This window comes from Streptopelia decaocto (assembly GCF_964273445.1).
Source record: "Streptopelia decaocto genome assembly, chromosome: 3".
NCBI classification, from domain to species: domain Eukaryota; kingdom Metazoa; phylum Chordata; class Aves; order Columbiformes; family Columbidae; genus Streptopelia; species Streptopelia decaocto.
Genome location: NC_138656.1, coordinates 93660764 through 93680724, shown reverse-complemented (window position 1 = coordinate 93680724; position 19961 = coordinate 93660764).

Below are 19961 nucleotides of genomic sequence, written 5' to 3'. Positions count from 1 at the left end.
TGCCTTATAATATGCTCTGAGTATTAAGAAAACAAAAACTGTATTAAATTTTTTTTTCTTTTGATAGTTTCAGCAATTTGTACATGTATTTCTATCTCATATAGTTAAGAATATGAAACAGAATGCTTTTTTGTTGCCCTAACATAAGTGACTTTTAGGTAATCTGACAAAATATTGTCTTTTGTGCTGCTGATGTTTCTTTATCCAGATACAAGTCTACTTATGCCTTTGCTTCTGAAAACAAACAAATCAATCTGTCTCTCACAAAAGAGTAGCAAGAAACCTGTAAATTATCCCTTGTGATAGGATCTTAAAAATAAGAGACAAGTGAAATAACCTAATAAAGCATGAATTGATGTGAAAAAAATAATGTTTTCCCCTGGTACCATAGCTATCAGCAGAAAAATGAGAACTTTAATGGATAGTATTCAGACTCAAATTGAGGATGTCAGTGATGGAAAAGCAAACATATTTTTGTTTATATTTTTCACCATGGAGTAGCAATATTGACTCAAGCTGAGTAAAAATACACTACAAATATATACGAATTACTACATTCAGAAGAAATTCTAGGATCCTGTCATCACAGTGCAATGTGCTGTAATTTGGTTCTTCTTGCCTGTCTCTTCCAGCCAGCAAAGCTAGAAACTTCCAGATCCCACATAAGCTTGAATCCTACCTGGATCAAAACATAAAACGAGTCACTGCAGTATGCCTACAATGAAGACCACAATAGGCCCATTCCAGCTTTAAGCAAGTTAGCTCAGATGCTGTCTTGTTTCAGCAGTGTGGCAAATTACACCTCCCAGACTTGCATGTGCAATGCCTGTATTGACTCTAATTCTTGAACTAAATCACTGAGAGCTAGATCAGGTGTCCTGGTACAACAGTGTCTGCCTGAGGTGCTGACTCAGAATTGACCTTATGAAAATACTGAGTGTTGCCTGCCCACAAAGGAGACAGGTCCTCTCTTTACCAGGCGAAGCACTAGGGCAGATGGTGCTCCAGCTTGACAACTTAAGTAGCTTAATTGTGCCATCATACAGAACCCAAAGTTCTATCCAATTGAGCATCAAATAAAAAAAGGAAAATTAAAATAATTTTCTGATGACAAATATCAAGATAGCACCAATGGTGTTACAGGGGGGTGGTGCACAAATTTTTGTGATGCAAAGAAATATTCTGCCTGATCACTGAGTACTTGTAAGAAAACTGCATATCATACAGGAAGAAAAAAAAACACAAACCGTTAGATTTTACAGAACAGGCACTATGAGACTTTTTTCTGTATCTTTTTGACAGCACATGGTCATTAATCACATTTTAATTAAACATTGTTGTGAGATAAATCTGACTCATGAAGTCACCCACAGATCAGTTAACTGAGTGTTCAACACCACTGTATAACTAATATGGCTGAATATGATATAAAGAAGTCAGATAATGCTTCCATAATGAAAAAATTACTATTATTATTCTCTCTGATTTTTCATTTTCCAGTGGTATTTTTAAGATATTCCCTCAATATCCTGCACAAGTTTTGAATATGTCAAGTCTATTCATAATTTTAAAAATTTGATGGTATAGACATAAGGTAAATATTCCTTTTATTTGTGCAGGTATCATCTATAAAATAGATTAATGTTTTAAAGTGTTACATACTTAGATTGCATGCTGAAGACTTTGAAGTATTCTGAAATGGTGAAATATGGTTATATCCAACATGGATTTTGGCTGAAAGCATCCTCTGGGCAGTAAAAATCAATATGAGGCACTAGATTTTACCAGGCACATGGTGTGAGGCAATGGCTAATAAATAGAATGTGATTCTTAGATAAATAGAAAGAGGAAGAAAAAATATAAGTACAGAGCTGTTTTTGATTCTCTGTGGTATTAGTGAGACCTATACTGTGTTCTGGTTTATGAACTCATTTTAAAGCAGCATTGACACGTTGGAGATGGCTTTAAAAAGAGCTACAAGAATGACAAAAGTTCTGAACAAAAAGTCTTTACAGTGAGATACTAAATGACCTTAATTTAGTTTAAAAAATGAAGGTTAAGAAGTGACTTGATCATGGTCTATAAATGCAGGTACTTCCAACACTGGAGGGAAGTTTAATCTATCATCGATGTGATAGACCCTGAGCCTGAACATGGAGCATAGGTCAATTAAGACTAGAAATAAAACATGCATTTTTACAGTGAGCCATCACTAACCAACAGAACCAGTTACGTGGATGGTTGATAAGTGATCAAATAAAGATTAGATGTCTTTCTGAAATATATGTCCTACCTGAAATAGAAATACTGGGCTTGATGTGCCATTCAGAAAAAACAGGTATGTTAACATGTAGGTCTCTTAAAACCTTTGTATTTAGCCAGTTCTGCTTTTCTTTCTGTGACGGGACTCTGGACCCAGTCTAAAATCTGCACATAAACTATATAACAGCACAGTTTTCTTGGACTGCAACTGAAGCGTGTCTGTGCTCTGGTTCAGGATCTTAGGCTGCCTCTGAGGACAGGTTCTGCTGCTATGGTCTCACTGCTGCTATGGTCTCCAATTCCACTGTTAAATACGAAAGTGAGAAAAATGTTGATTGACATCAGTAGGAAAGGCTGACAAGCTAGTCTTTAGGACTCAGGATATACCCTGTAAAATTGTGATATAACATGTGGGAAGCTCTTGTGTCTACCCTTTGGTCCTGCCCTGATTAAGTCTGCACAGAATAAAGAACCTTGGTCTGATGCAGGTGACAACACTGATCTGAAAGTAAGAGAGAAATATCTCAGTGGTGATCAAGTCTGATGCAGAAATGCTGGAGCTTTCTGGTGAGAGAGACTGAGTGAAATTACTCTGTCCTAAGTTTTACAAACTGTAATTGCACAAGGCAAGCTGGTCGTAGCCAGGAGTGATGGACCCAGCAAAGCCAGACATAACTGATTTTTTTTCCAAGGAACTGAGTATGAAAACATGTCAGTAACCATATGCTAACACTGAGAATAGCCTGTTAATTACCTAGTAGACGGCGTGTGGAATAAGACCTTATTCTTATTTATGCTGACATCTCTTCGCATTCTTTAGGTAAAAAGGAAGTCTCAGCATGAGATTATTTCTGCTTTAAGGTTTCTTTTACACTAGTGAAAAAGAGTATAAGAGCATTTATGTATATATGAATCAGACCTGAATGTTGCAAGCTGTAACTTTAAATTCATTCTTCTAGAATGCTCTTTGTATAGTATGGCTAAAACCAGCTTCCCTTTTAGAGCAGCACATCCTATTAGTGTTCTTAATGAAGATTTTTGGTTTTGATTTGACATGAACTGTGGAGCATTAGAAATACCTCATATTTTGGCTATATTTAAAATCTGGGACCTAGGAACATTTTCAAGTGCAGCCCACCTGTCCCCCAGAATGAAACTCAAGCACACACCATCAGTCTTCACATCCCCTACCCTTTTCCTGTGTTTCAAATGGAAAGAGATTCAATGCATGCAGACCAGGGGGAAGCTGAAGGGCACACTGGCCAGCCCCTGATCTGGACAGCCAAAGAATCAAAAGCAATTCAGCCTGCCCCACAACACACACCTGCAGCATGACCAAAGTGTCTTTGGTTGTGCTGGCAGAATCTACTTGTCTTTCTGCTGAAGACTTCCATGGAAAGGTGGCTGCTTGGTATTTAACACTTTGTGATGCTTCATATAAATCCTGGAAGGAACATCTGTTCAAATCTGCTATAAGAAAATGTCTTTTTAGCACTACTGTGTTCAGCAGATGAGCTGATGCATGAACTCAACTAAAACCAGATGTGCACTACATGAACACATATTGAAAGAATATTTACTGAAACAACACAAAAGCCAAACCCTGATCTCACAGGTGTGGTTTTTGGTGAGAACTTAGAAATCTATTTCGCATTACTGTTGGGAAAGTAGAGGCAACATAGGATAGGCAAACAGATTCTGTTCTTTTGTTGCTGGGGCTTTTTGGTAGATTTCGCTTTCAGTGTAAACAGTAAATGGCACCTTCTGGGGGGACAAGCTAAAATTTTAATGTTTTTATGTAATTTTTAAATGTCTTATGAATACCTGAATGTAAATGAACCTAAATTATTAATTAATGTTATATGTAATTATTGACTAGGTAACAGTTGCAAACCAGTTTCAAGATGAGACTTTGTAAAACTAATTTTATCTTTCATTTCTGGAAATGCATGGAATATTAAAACAACTTTCCTAGTAGACTTTGTTCTGTAGTGTATTTCCAAACTTGGGACAGTTGACAAGACATCATCATCACCCATTTTTAGATAGTCACCATTTATCTGTCCTAGGGACAGAGACAGAAGGAAGATTGAGGACAATTATTCTTTATTTCTTGACTAAAAATTGCAGAGAGTGTAAGAGATTTCTTGAAAAAATGTCATTCACCATACTGGGTTTACATGTTGTCACAGCTTTTTCCTTTTCTTTCCCCAGGGTCACACTAGACTTTTATTTTCTTTTTTACATTTACCATAGTAGCACAGAATTTCTACTTGGACTTCTTTCTTCTGCCTGTCCTTGCACTGTCTCTCTTGTACTTCTTAGATCAGAGACAGATGAATCAGACAACTGGAATTGCATATTTATTACAACACAGTGAAATTGTTCTGCGTATTGAGCTCAGCTCCTGATACAGTTTGAACAAAGGTACCCACATGAGTAACATTAGAACAGGATGTCTGCTGTGGCTGCTTTCATGAGACAGAGGGAAAGACTGTCTTTTGTTTCACCTATCAGTGATGTGTTTCAAAATCTACCCCACATCTCTCTTTTACCAATGTCTTCCTTTTCATTTTACTGGTTTCTATCTCGTTAATTCTAATTTGCAATTTTCTGTTCGCATCTTCCTCACTCCTATTTACCTTATATATGTAGTACTTCTTTTTCCTGTATTTCCTCTCCTGCTTTTCTTTCACTTTGTCTCTGTCCTACTGTTTGTGTCTCGTGGAGTTAGCTGTTTCCTTTTCTTCCTACAGTTCAGCCTTTAAACCTTTTAAAATTACTCTGGTATTGCACACATATATGAATTATTTACACAATACATCATCAATGGGTGAAATTAATTACCAGTGAAATTCTCTTGATATTATGGAAGTTGTTTTTTTCATGCAGCAACAAGAAGGCTGGCTTAGTATTTTAAATATCATAGGTACTTTCACGCTGGAGGATAACAAAACATAGAAGCACAGTTCAAAAATACAGGAGAGTAAATGCAGGTTGTATAATGAAGTGGTTTTCTTTAGTAAACAACCTAAAGACACATGTGCCTCTTGAGTTCATTCCTGTTAGTACAAACATGAGCAAGGCAGAAAAAAATCACACCTTTTTATGTTTCTCTCCTTTGATTGCCCCAGGCTACTATTTCAACAAATTGTTGTTAGATGGAGGCAATGTGGATTTTAATATGAATTATGGATAAATCTGAAATATTGGAATTAGGGTGAAAAGTGTATTTATTTACATTTTAGATAAACACAAGACAAGAGATTCAAGTTTTATAATGTACTGAATCATAAAGTTGTGGGGCTACTGAATCTCAGAGTGAGACATTCAAACCCTTTAAACAGAGAAGATGCCTGCTCCTTAGCTTACAGCCTGATTCAGTTCTACTGGGCTTTTTACTCCACTGAAGAAAGGAAGCAGAGAAAAAACTTTCCTGGGTGCACTATTTAGAGTGAACAGATTTTTTTTTTTTTTTTTTTTTTTTTTTTGGAGGGGGGGTTGGTTTTTTTTGGTTTTGTTCTTCTTTTTTGTAGAACACCATTTATCCCTGTGTCAGCATGGAAATAATAACTTACTGGATATCTGCACTGTAGATTCATACTGTTGAAAGCAGTGTTTAGGAAAAGCTCTTGATAACTCTTCATGCCTCACAGGACCAGGGAGAGTCAGGCTCCGGGAACAAAAGCAGTCCTCTGTTTTATGCAGACTATTGTGGAATGTTCAATGCCATTAGCAGCAGGGAGAACTTTATCAGGTCATCTCCAAAGCCTGCTCTATTTCTCTCACTACAGAATTATCTTGAATAAAAGCTGGTGGTTCTAGGGACTTGGGTATTTCAAAGCTTCTGCTGTACCCCAGAGAGCTACCCCCTGTGCTTCCATACCTTTTACACTGATTGTCAAATATGTTTTATAAATAATTCAGAAGGTTAAAAAAAAAGGCTTTATAGGAAGCCTTTTTTGTTTCTCAGAGGAAGGGAAAATGGAGTGATGTTCTAGCCCATTAGGCTAGCACAAAGGGACATATAATTTTTCACCTATTTAAAGGGTTGCAAGAACAAATAAATTGGTAAAAATAATAAGCAAGTCTGAAATATTGGCAGACAACAAGTGTCCACATTAATTCTAGCCTTTATGTTTCATACACCCTTGGCTCCTTCTAATTCTTTCGCTTCACACTGGTAGTATAACCACAGGTGTGCTGTCATTCACTATCAGAGTTTGATTTCTGATTTCTGACTTTCAGAGTCAGGAGGCACTGAATGTTGATTCCAAAACCAGTGAATTGAACAGGTTGTGCACATGCTCTTTAAGTGGCAAGTTTTTCTCTCTTGGCCTAGTAGGAACAGTTGTCCAAAGTAGTGGTTTTCAAGATGTAGTTTCTGGATCTTAAGGTTATAACTTATAAGTAAATTAAACAGTACCAGAGCCCAGGACTAAACATCAGTATTTGCTTTTTCATGCTGTTAAATTGTTAGCAGAGTCTAAGCATGGTTTGAGGTCCCTACGTCAGAATCTTTTCCCAATAGGCAGCTAGGAGGTAGCCACACTATATGGGATGAGGGTGAGAATATTTTGCTTATGGATGTCAGCTGGCTTCAGGACAACAGACAGTCCTTGGAACATTTTATGTATCAGTATAGATTTAGTCCAAGGGCTCAAGGATTGTTACTTGACATGTATGTATAAAAGGTAACTACCAAAAAGAAGATTATTGTCAGAAGGCTAGGATTTTCTGCAGATTTTTAGGGGATGTACAAACAGAAAAGATGGCAAACATTAATGCAGGGGGAGTTAGAAAACATATTAACATTTTCATTTTTGGTTTTGGTGTTTTTGCTCAATATATGCAAGACTTATCCCTTGCAGCATCAATACCGTCTAGATTGGATAAATTGTGTGTGCATACAGTGTTTCAGACAAGAGATTTGGGGACTAATACTTCTTTAAAAATATATACACACATACATATGTATTGAATATAACTCAAATTTAAAAGATGACATATTAACATGACAATCTGTATTCTTAGTTGCTAATGATCAATTTCTGTGTCCATGAAAGAGAGATAGTGTTGGTATCTTCTTTCCCTTCTTTTTTGACTCCAAGGTTTTTTTCCTTTAAGTAATGAGCAAAGACTAAGGATCCCCAGTAAAGATGTTGAAGAATGAAATAAAGCGCTAATATTTTTAATAGAATATCTGGACTTCATTTGTATCACTCATATTTTTGGTGGAAGACCATAGAAAAACTAATAATAACAGTTAAAAAATTATGTAAATATAAGGTTAACGTGAAGCTAAATTATGATAGTGTACCAGACATGGTGTTTCATAAAAGAAAGGAGACAGAAGATAAAAATGGCTCGAGGATCCAGACCTTGGAGCCATTAATTAAAGAGCAGTTCTGTGAGAGGTAAAGCACTGTTCTGATAACTACAGAGATGTCTCCCATGTTTGATCAGTTGCAGGATAGGGAGTTGCAGAGTTTCACAACTCTACAAAAGACTGGGTAGGTAGACATAATATTTGAAAAAGGAGAAGAGTGAGTATCAGCATTCACTGAAAGGCTTTTAATCATGCTTGGTACAATTAAAAGCTTCACTGAGATTACAGGAAGAGATCTGTAAAGTAAGATCTGAAGTAAGGAGCGGGCTGTTGAACATAAATCACTCAAGTCAGCCATTAACATTTACAAAGTTAAATGCTTCTGAAATTGCTTGTATATGTAGCAGAAGCCATTATCGCCTCACAGTTAGATTGTGATCTTCAGCCTTTTGGTGTTGTTAATGGCAGTGTTCATCTCACCTAGCCTTACGTATCTAACAGTCAGGTATCTGACTCTGCTAGTTACTCTAGTTTCCCAATGAAGGAGAGAAATAGGCACCTCTGGGGTATAGTTAGTTTAACCCAACATGAATGAAGAGGAAGATTTGATGGCATTTCTTCAGTGTTATAGGAAGTCCTGGGAAGAGGCCAGCACTATCTCCACAGAAACCTGGGGTCCACAGGGAGTTCTGCATTTCTCACCTTTTGCTCCCACTGCGTTCCCAGTAAGAGCTGTTCTCTGCAGCTGGATGGTACACTTCAGCTGAGCACTCACACTGACAAGGATCCTCTTTGATAGAGGCAGTGGAGGGGAAAATCTGTTTCATAGATGGAACTGGAGGACAAAGGCAAGAACCCTGAGCATGTGTCTTTCCATATCACAGCATAAACACCTTTCAGGTTGAGCTGGTATAAACTCTGAAAAGCCCTGCAATAACTTCAACCAAAGACCATGACCTTCTTTCCCAATGCCTCAGTCTGCCTGCCTCCATCTCACCACATCTGAGGGATTGTCCACAGCCTCTAGCAGCCAGGCAAGCACATTGAGCAACTGCATTGAGCTCATTCGTAATGGAAGACATGATTACTGCAGATGAAGTTTTAGAAAAAGAATAGAAACGCCCACTGATGTTAGCAGATGAATTTAGATAAAAGAAATACATTCCCAGAATTCTAAAATTGCCATTTCTAATCTTAAACCCATGATCATCTGGATACCATGGCATAATTGTTTTCCTCTTGTAAAGTTTTGTGTTGATCTAATGTTTGCATAGTATTCTGGCTGGTGTCCATCTCATTAATCTTTTCAAAGTTCCACTAAAGCAAGTCAGAAAAGCTTGTGGAAGAACATCTGTGTCAGCTTTACTCTTGTCAAGACAGCTACTACCTGCTTACATTCCACAGAGCTACAATGGAGATATATTCTTCTAAGGGCTAAGGGCAGGCATACAGTTCCTATGAATAGGAGAGTCAGTCTATAGTACAATCCATACCTGTAATGACTGCACATTACTCACAGGATTATGGCATTAAATCATTAGTATGTGATCATTGAACAGGAGCAGTTAAAACAAGAAGAGCGAAGAGGCTCCTTTTATGTCCTTCTAACTACTGGCTACAAAATTCTTTTAAGAATAAAAACTCTTCATCATTTATGTATTTCTCCCATTTCTTTTTTTCCTTGACAAGGTTATGGCTAGCCCACAGGTACTAAGCAGAGGCAATGAGGAAAGGAACTGACCCCTGAGGAGGAACAGGGGAAAGGCCTGAGCAGAACAGTAGTGTTTCTGGAGAAGTGATGAGGCTAGAGCTGCGAACCAGAGGTTTTGAGAATTTCAGTCTTAAACTAGGAAGTAATTTCTTCCTTCCATGCCCTCATACCCTGCATGTGAGAAGCTTCTATCCAGCAACCTCACTAATTTCCAAATAAAAATGCATTATGGGGACCATTCTGTAGTTATTCCTTTTATTGATTCACCAGCATGGGGACATGATAACATTAGAAAGAGTTCTGTTAAAAACTCTGTGCTGAGGGGCTAGTGGAGAAACAGAGTAAATATAGTGATCCCAGTTCTCAAGTCGTATTTATCTGTTGGACTTTTTATCTGTCTTTCCTTAAAAAAAAATCAGAAGCTCCTTATTAAGAAGCTAAATATAATTTTCTAAAGGGACTGAAAACCAAGTTCACAAAGTGTTGGGAACATTAATGAGGCAGAAACATTTACTAGCTGTCCTATTAAGAATTATAAAAGAAAAACATTATTATTATTGTCTAATCATATTATCAAGACATACTGACTTTAAAATATTAATTGATGTGCTTATATATATATGTTAACTGCATATTAAAATATTTTTATATGTACATATAATTATATATCTGTCTATATATGCATATATAGAAAAGCCCAGGTTGGAAGGGATCTCAAAAGTTCAACTGGTGTCTGTGTGTGTATATAAAACTGTATCTTTTTCTATGTAAAATATATATACATACTCTGATCCCAAGAACCTGCAATTATTTGTAAGTTATTGCCATTATTTTTCTAAGTTACTTAGAAGCTTTGAAATCCTAATCTTTGGTTGGTTTCTCTGCAAGGTGAGAAGCACTCCGTCACACTTGAATTCTGTACATACCTTCTTGTAAAGATCAAAAAAGCAAAAGCGTTTCTTGGATAAAGAAATACTTAAAGGGTAAGTTGTAGAAGAACATTCTTGCAGATTGCATCCTTTAAAAGATTCCTTCTGTATAGGACAAAGCATATATCTTGCAAATACAGAGGTGGAAGGCTTAGGTACTAAACTGATCAAAGGAAGGATGATCTTGTATCATTTTTAGAGGAGGACGTTCAATAAATTACTTTAGCCCAGGGAAGTACTTTTGTCACACAGGAGGTATTTACTGTCTGAAAGGAGTTTAGCAAATGCCATACCATGTTTTAAGAAATTTGACACATGGATTCGCAAACCTCCATAAATTACCCTTTAAATTCCAAGTGTGACATTCATCAATGATTAAACTGTGCATTTTCCTTTAAATCATATGGGGTCACACTGTCCTCAGGACCACAGGAATACCTGAGCAGCCTCATACTGTTAGAGGAGGAACCAGCTTGCTACCCATCAGTCTAGCACATATGCCATGTGTAAGGTCTCAGCCACAGACATGTTCCCAACACATAGAACAAACTTACACTGGAGGAATGCAGTATTCTACATAACATTGTAAGTTTAGTCATAATATATCTCCATCTTGCCTCAAAATGACATGCTTTCATAGGGTCGATCCAACCACTATTTTCAAATATATGATTCTTTGACTTGGTCTCATAAAACATGATACTTTCATTTGAGCTAAGTAAAGCTCATTTTAAGCATCTCAAATTATTAAAAAAAAAAAAATCAATGAATGAATCTTTAAGAAAGTGAGATTAAGACCTTGGACCTTGCCCTGGCAATATTTCTGCAAATAAATTAAATGCATCATTCCACACATATCAGAGAGTTGCATAAGGTTGAGTACATACTTGAGTCTACATAAAATCAAGAGCTGAATTTATTAACTTAGGTACTTAACTTGATAGAAATAGTTTATAAGATATTCTAAAAGCCACACTCTCATAATTAACTCTTGTTAATATGAAGTTTGTGTGAATATCTTGCCCTAGGTGATAGCAACCTGACCACTGATGTGCTCACCTCGTTTTTTAAAGTTCAGTTTTTCCGTTCCAGATGAATGAGGAAAGTAAGCATCTCAAAGAAAATGGCACAGATTTCTGTGACATAGAAAAGATAGATCTTGTGGCATCTTAGGCCCTCAGGTTCTCCTATCTGGCTTTCAGCTGCCAGTCCAGAAGTGTAGAGGTTTAAGTTTTGGGGTTTATCATATTATTTCCTGGTTTTATTAAGTATTTGCATTTTATTGCTACTCAGACTGTCTGCTTTGATGGTGGAAATCTTTGCTATATTTGCTTACTATAGGCACTTCAAGACCTTTCTGTTGGTTAAGAGTATGAAAAAAAAAAACCTTAATCCTGAATATATTTTCCTTGATTTGGTTCATTTGGGGCTGATAAGAAAAATAATCAGGCAAAATCCTGAAGTAATAATGATTTTAACTGTTTTACTTGTCTTACAACTCACTGACTGACAGCTCATGTCTAAACGATATATGTTCTAGGCTGCTTTCTGGTTTGGAAAAAAATTCAGAAGTGTCCTACAAAAGCTCACAAAATCTGTTACCTGCAGATCAATATATTCAGCATCACAGCTGCCAAATATTAGTTCATTAGCTTCAGCAGGCAATGAGCACAAGCTTTTTTCTTTGGTGCTCAGTGGAGTAACAGGCCAAAGGAAATAAATATTCTGTGGCAAATTGTAAGAATGAGTCTGTGGGTCTTGAGAAGCCACCATCACTTTATCCCAGGCCCTATTATATTGTAATTTTTTGCTCCTATTGTGTTTGTCTAATGATCTAGTCAATATTGTCACAGTCTTTTAATTTCTTCCATTAGAAAACAGAACAGAAATCATGTCCATAATGCTCAGTACAAATGCTTAACTCTGTGTTAACTGCAACTAAAAGCTTATGCTTTCCCAGCTCCTGTAATCAACAACTATTTTCCTTAAGAATGGATGTATATGTAGGTAGGTTATAATCCTAAAGAAAAATTGAAAAGAATAATTCAACTGATAAACGCAACTGGATCAAACAGATGAACTGTCCACGTCAACACAAAAATGATGGAAAAGATAAATCAAGTCTCTACTTGAAAGCAACTGGAAGGGACCAAGGTTTTACTATGGATTAGAAGTATGAAGTGGAAAACATCAATTAATGTTCTGTAGGTATGACTGGCTTTTTCTGCTGTCTTTCTAGTTCATTATTACTGTTTGCTGCCATACTGAATTGAGAAGAAAAGCAGAAGCTTTTAGTTATGACTTTTCAAACACCATAATGTCTGGCTGAATTCAGACATCACATTCTCAGCTGTAATATTATATGGCTGACACCACCTTTGCAGAGAATAACAATGTTGATATAAATAGGTTACACTAGTGTAATAAACTAATAGTTTGCCTATTTCTTGTGTGCTAAAATCCAATCTGATGAACAAACTCAATCATTCTCTTATGCACAGAAGCATGTACATTTCTTTATAGACACCAAAATATTAATCAATATTGTTTAACCAGAAAAAAGTCTTAACTTGTTAAAAAGATAGTACTAAAACTGAGATATGTGCCTATTTCTATCATCCAAGGAATTGTAATCTCACTTTCAATAGATGAAATGTTGATAAGAATAGAAGATATACATGATTATTGGTCTTGCTTAGATTTACATTAATGTAATTTAAGTCAACAACCTTCTAGAGAAAAATGTTTGACATCTGCTTTGTCATGACATTCTGTATTTTCTAAGAATAAAAGAAAACAAACAAACAATTTTACCCTCCACCCCGCAAAAAAACCCACCCCAAAACCCAGAAGGATTGTCAACTAGTCTCAAGACTAGTATCAAGAGAGCTAAATAGCTATTTCTTTAACAAATTGTTCTGTGTTTGGGTTTGTTTTTTGGGGTATTTTTTGTTGTTGTTGTTGGTTTTGTTTGTTTGTTTTGTTTTTCCTTTTAGTTCAGTCTGCAGTAAAATGCACATGAATCAACTTGAGTCTCCTTGGGTTGTTGCTAATTGTTTGAGAGATTTTCTCTCCCATTTCTTAACTGGCAAGATCAGGTACATAGAGGCTTTCTTTCATCTGCGGCTCTTTTGCCTCTGATGTCTTCTCCAAGGTACCCCTCTCCCCATTGTTGTTCAGAATCAGGCATTATTTTTCTAGTTCCCAAAGAAGAAAACTTAATTATTGTTTATCTTTGAAGAACTGTGAAATGATTTTTACACTACTTTTTTCATATTTTAATATCCTTAGCTCATTGATTACTTTGGAATCAATAAACTATCATTGCTATATTTGCATGTATTATTTTATGCATTCTTATTTGCTAAATAACAGTGACATGCTTCTTGTTGCATAACGCACAACTAATGACAGCAGCTGCTTCAAAAGCCTTACAGAACCGTGGCTGTCATTTGCAAATTTAAATCCCTCTAGGTAGAGAATATTCTCAAAGAATAAGTGACAAAAATGTGTAACTTGCAGCTTCATTCCAATGCAAGCTACACAGAACTTTTGCCTAAATATTTATTTATATATAACTATTTGTATTGCTTAGGTAAGGCTTTTTTTTTTTTTAAGCTTTCAGAAGGACTTTCAAGTCATAACTACTTTATAAAGTGCAAGTGACCCCCACAACACATGGCTGTCAATTTGTGTGAGGTATCACCTCCAGTCTAACTTCTCACTAAGAAGACAGGCAGCTGTGCTCTGGCAAATAAGATTACATGTCTCTGCCACTGAAAATCAGATTTTTGTGTCTCCTGTAAGCAGTAAGCTTGAAAAATGTTTGTAGCAGTCCATCTGATCAGACAAAACTTGTAACTTTGTTCTCTGAGTTAGTTTGCCTTTCAAAGTAAAATAGGGCTCATGCAGAATCACAGAATCACAGAATGCCTTCATACTTTAACTTTTTATATCTGCAAAACCATTATGAACATGTTTTTAAGACATCCAGGTACATCTGATCCAGAATGTCATACAACTGAAACTGAAACTGAGACAACTGTGACTGATATCTTCTTTCTTCTTCACATAATATGTCCTTTAAGAAATATCTGTATATCTTTCAGAAAAGTACAAGCTCCTTTAACCTGAAAACTGGGCACACTGAATTGCTAATTTTAATCAGAATAAGAAACATGATGGCATAAGGAAAATTAAATAGTAAAATAATCAAACTTCTTAATTCATTTTAGTATATTTAATCCGCAATGGGTGTAGATGCATACATCTGTGGATAATCAGGGATTTTAACTATTAATCTATTTATTCCAATTTTCAAATTGTGATGGATTCATTCATAAAAATATTAATTACCATTATTTTAACCTTACGATTATTTCCTTTGTTTGGAGATGTATTCAGCTTGCCAGTTTAGATTGTGTGTTAGAAATGTCCTGGGTTCCCCACCGATGTTTCATTTCCAAATAGTGGCCAGAAGTAATGTCCAAAAATAATGCTTTCTATCAAATCCAGCTAGCTAGAAAAATTTGATTCATGCTGGCCAGCTATGACTTGGTCACAGCTACTTGTGTGTTCTTCTGACTTGGCCATTGCAAACTGACGGATCTATCTAGCTATGAAGCTTGGGAATTCTGACTAGTACTGAACCCAAAGGGTTCAGAGCATTTGATGGCCCAGTTCCAGCTTATCTAAATATAATTAATAAGAACTTATGAAACAAAGACTTCCAGTAAAGTGAAATTTACTTTGTACAGCAAAGACAGCTTTCTCAGGAATCTCCAACTGTAGAAAACACTCATCTAGAGACCATGGCCCATCACAGAAGAATTATTATTTTATTCCACTTCACTTTCCTTTCACACAGTCTTGTTTAACCCAGACTAGTACTTACGTATGTCCATGTAAAAATGCATATGTAGATGTGTAGGTGGATACATGTAATGTAAATGATTCCAAAATACAATACACCGATCTCCCACTATTCATAGTCTTGAAAAGAGAAGGAGAATACCTGAAAGATGTTGAGCATATTATTTAATCTACCAGAGACAGATTCTTATGTATTGTAGAGGTACTGATGATGAATGAAGTAGCAAAGAGAAGAATGGAACAGGAAGGATGTTAGAATCTGATCCTTAATTGTGATTCAATATTTTGTGCCAGTAATTTGTGCAGGCATAATTCCTCTTGTGCTTCTTTCTCTCTTTTCTGAGTTGTAAAGAAGGGGATAGAAAATATTTCAGCCCTCATCACCATCAGTACAGGCAGAGTTACCACCTTGGATAAGGTTAAAGCCAAGACTCCGTAGTCTATTTTCTTTCTACTAACCATCTACTGCAGGAAGAAAACAGGAGAAAGACTGGTTTTATTTATATCTGTATAGATGGTACCAAGTACTAGGAAAATAACACAAAGTACCCACTAAGGATCTCAGTCTCCATAGTGCAGTCCCACAACCAGGGGTGAAAAATAATTTTAAAACTTGTGTACTCTTTATGTCATCAGTAAGAATGTTTATTATGTTAATTTTTTAACATTATTTTTTTAAAAACATTAGTAAATATGTACATGTCAATTGTATCACAGTATCACAGTATGTTTGGGATTGGAAGGGACGTCAAACGATCATCTAGTCCAATCCCCCTGCCAGAGCAGGAACGCCTAGATGAGGTCACACAGGAACGTGTCCAGGTGGATTTTGAATGTCTCCAGCGAAGGAGACTCCACAACATCCCTGGGCAGCCTGTTCCAGTGCTCCACCACCTTCACTGAGCAGAAGTTTCTTCTCAAATTTAAGTGGAACCTCTTGTGTTCCAGTTTGATCCCATTACCCCTTGTCCTATCATTGTTTGCCACTGAGAAGAGCCTGGCTCCATCCTCGTGGCACTCACCCTTTATATATATATAAACATTAATAAGGTCACCCCTCAGTCTCCTCTTCTCCAAACTAAGAGACCCAGCTCCCTCAGCCTTTCTTCATAAGGGAGATGCTCCACTCTCTTAATCATCTTTGTTGCACTACGCTGGACCCTCTCCAGCAGTTCCCTGTCCTTCTTGAACTGAGGGGCCCAGAACTGGACACAATATTCTAGATGTGGTCTCACCAGGGCAGAGTAGAGGGCAAGGAGGACCTCTCTCGTTCTACTAACCACCCCCCTTCTAATACACCCCAGGATGCCATTGGCCTTCCTGGCCACAAGGGCACAGTGCTGGCTCATGGTCATCCTGTTGTCCACCAGGACCCCCAGGTCCCTTTCCCCTACACTGCTCTCTAATATGTAATTTCCCAACCTATACTGGAACCTGGGGTTATTCCTGCCCAGATGCAGGATTCTACACTTGCCCTTTTTAAATTTCATCAGGTTATTCCCCGCCCAACTCTCCAGCCTGTCCAGGTCCCGCTGGATGGCAGCACAGCCTTCTGGCGTGTCAGCCACTCCTCCCAGCTTAGTGTCATCAGCAAACTTGCTGATAGTACACTCAATTCCCTCGTCCAAATCGTTAATGAATATATTGAATAATATTGGCCCCAGTACTGACCCCTGAGGCACTCCACTAGGTACTGCCCTCCAACTAGACTCCGCACCATTGACTACCACTCTCTGGCTTCTCTCCTTAAGCCAGTTTGCAACCCACCTCACTACTCTGTTGTCTAGACCACACCTCCTCAACTTAGCTGTGAGGATGCTGTGGGAGACTGTGTCAAAGGCTTTACTGAAGTCAAGGTAGACCACATCCACCGCTCTGCCATCATCCATCCACCTTGTTACATTCTCATAAAAGGCTATGAGGTTGGTCAAGCATGTCTTACCCTTGGTAAAGCCATGCTGACTGCCCCTAATAACCCTCTTATCCTTGATATGCCTTGAGATGGCACCAAGGATAAGCTGTTCCATTACTTTCCCAGGGACAGAGGTGAGGCTGAGCGGTCTACAATTACCTGGGTCCTCCTTCTTGCCCTTTTTGAAGACTGGAGTGACATTTGCTTTCCTCCAATCCTCGGGCACCTCTCCCGTTTCCCAAGACTTGGCAAAGATGTTGGAGAGCGGTCCAGCAATGACTTCAGCCAGCTCCCTCAGCACCCGTGGATGCATCCCATCTGGACCCATGGATTTATGGATGTCCAGACTATATAATTGCTCCCTAACCCAGTTCTCATCGACTAAGGCAAACTCCTCCATTGACCTGGCTTCATCCGGGTCTCAGGGGTACAGGGCTCCCCAGGACAGCCTCCAGCAGAGTAGACGGAGACAAAGAAGGCATTCAGTAATTCTGCCTTCTCTGTATCTTCTGCCACCAGGGCCCCCACCCCATTCATCAGTTGTTGCCAAACGAAATATAATATTCTAATGTAGAGTGTATTTATTTATCAAATATCTTTCTATTAAGTTTTGAGAGGTGGCTGCGTTATCTCCAGGTAATTTTTTTCTCTCTGAATAGAAAACCAGCATGTAAATGAAGATGGACCTTCACTAGCTAGCATTCCTACATGACAGAATGTTTCACTGTCAAAGAACTATCTTTTATGATATTAACCATCAGTAATTTTACCAAAATGCTGATTTAATGTGAGCTAAGAACATTTAACAGATTTCAGGGAAAGAAGGGCAGTTAGTGTGTTTATGAAAGTGAATTGCCCTGAAAAATAAATTGATTCTTCAGTGTTCATAGTGTTTAATCAGCAGACAAAATAACTGATAGTTTTATTGCTCAAGTAAATTATCATATATGTACCTCTCTCTGTGGATGGGTTTCTGTTAGATGGAGATTTGTTACTGAACTAGCCAGGCCCAAAGGAATTTCAAGGCCACCTCGGAAAGCTGAAAACAGGACCTGCTGCGGGGGTGAGGCAGTTCTACAATAACAGGGCTTCAACATGACGTAAATCAATGGACCTATCAGCAGTGAGACTCCAGTGCGTGGACAGCTCGTGAACACAGATGATATCCAATTAGTGAATGCATGCTTGGAGCATGGACGCGTGATCAGAGAATAGTTGCATATATAAGGAGGCTTGTTTCTGTAATAAATGGCTTTGCGTGATTCACATTGAATCAGAATGCTGAATCCTTTGTTCACTCCAATATCTCTTTATATATTGCAGGTATTCTTAGGTCTTCAGTCCCTGCACTTAATAATTGAGAGCTACAATTAGATAACGATAAAACTTGCTCTCTCATAAATTGCTTTCCTGAGTGCAGTCACACATCAGAAATTCACTCAAATGTATCTGCAGTAATATCTATCTGCAAGGCCATGCTTAGATTGGTGTTGCTGTAGACGACTGAATTCATTCAAAGGAGACAAGAGAAACAGCTAAGCGTGCAGAATAATGTTCTTACTCTTGACTCTTTGCTAGCATCTTCCTCTGTTTGATCCTGTCCTTACAAACCTGTAATCATCAAGTTCCAGGCAGCTTGCTCTTTAATGTGAAAATTGAAATAGGCTGAGAAGATTACTTCAAAACTCAGGTACCACAGGATTGTGCCCTGCAGTGATACGATACAATTCAGAGACTGGCAGCTGTAGTGCTGCTTAAATTGTGGACATGAAATGGGATCAAAACAGTCCAGCAGGCATTGTGGGAATGCTGCCAGGAGGAACTTGCAGAAGAGTGTTTCATTGTCACCTTCACTTCATGGAGAGAAAAGCTTAGCAGGGAGCAAGTGAATAGTTCTGGTGCTGATTACAGAAGGCAAGAAGAGCTCCTGGAGGGAGGCTGTAAAAATAGTAGGTTTAAAGTCCAAAGTGACACTCAATTTGGAAGCTTTCATCCCGTGTCTAGATTTCATTATTGATGACACCTTGGTAAGTAATGTGTTTGTGCAAGGACCTCTCTCTGAATGTTGGAAACTCAGTTACACCCTGTGTTAATGTGGGTTTATTAGCTAGTGGCCTTTCACCAAAAGGCAGTGGTCCTGGGTATTTTTTACATCCCTTGAAGGTGGCACTTTTGTGTGGATATTCACATGCTAAAAAAAGATGTTCAGCATGGTTTTAAAACTGTATTTCAATGCTAAATTTACATATTCATATGTGAAAAGTTCTAATGGGGTGCAGTCCAAAAACAGTTTTGAAAGACTTCAGATGCATATATATTTAATATCTGAGAAAAATAATGCTATGGTAATCAGTTATTTATTTTGTTGCACTAAGATTTCAGGCATAACCAGTTCTCTGTTGTTGTATTTGATTGATCAGAGTAAACAGAGTAGCTGTGTGATGATTTTTAAGAGTTCAGATTCTTCTGTCCTTGCCTATGACTAAATGGCTAATGGCACTTGAATTGGCATTCATGTGATCAAAGCACATAGATATTTGAAGACACAAGTATGGAAACAAATAATTATATTTCTATTTTTTGTTGTATTTCAGAAAAGATAATTCTGCATTTCAAGACACTGAACACTCAAGTTGCCAAATGTAAATATTATTAAGACAAATAATCTCTTACTAAGTGAACAATGCACATGGCAGTGAGAACAGAGATTGAAATGGACTGTAAAATTTCTTCTTGCTGTATGTTTAATGTATGCTATTATTGAGGTTGTTTATATATTATAGGAATGTTGACTTCACTGTTTGTTATGACATGAAAAAAAAGGCCTGGAAAGCTGTTTGGCAGGAAAGATTGAGAGCAACCACAATACTGAGATTTCCATCTTATCATACGTTTATTTCCAGAGAAAATAGTGCATGTACAACTGAAAAGATAATGTAGAGTTCT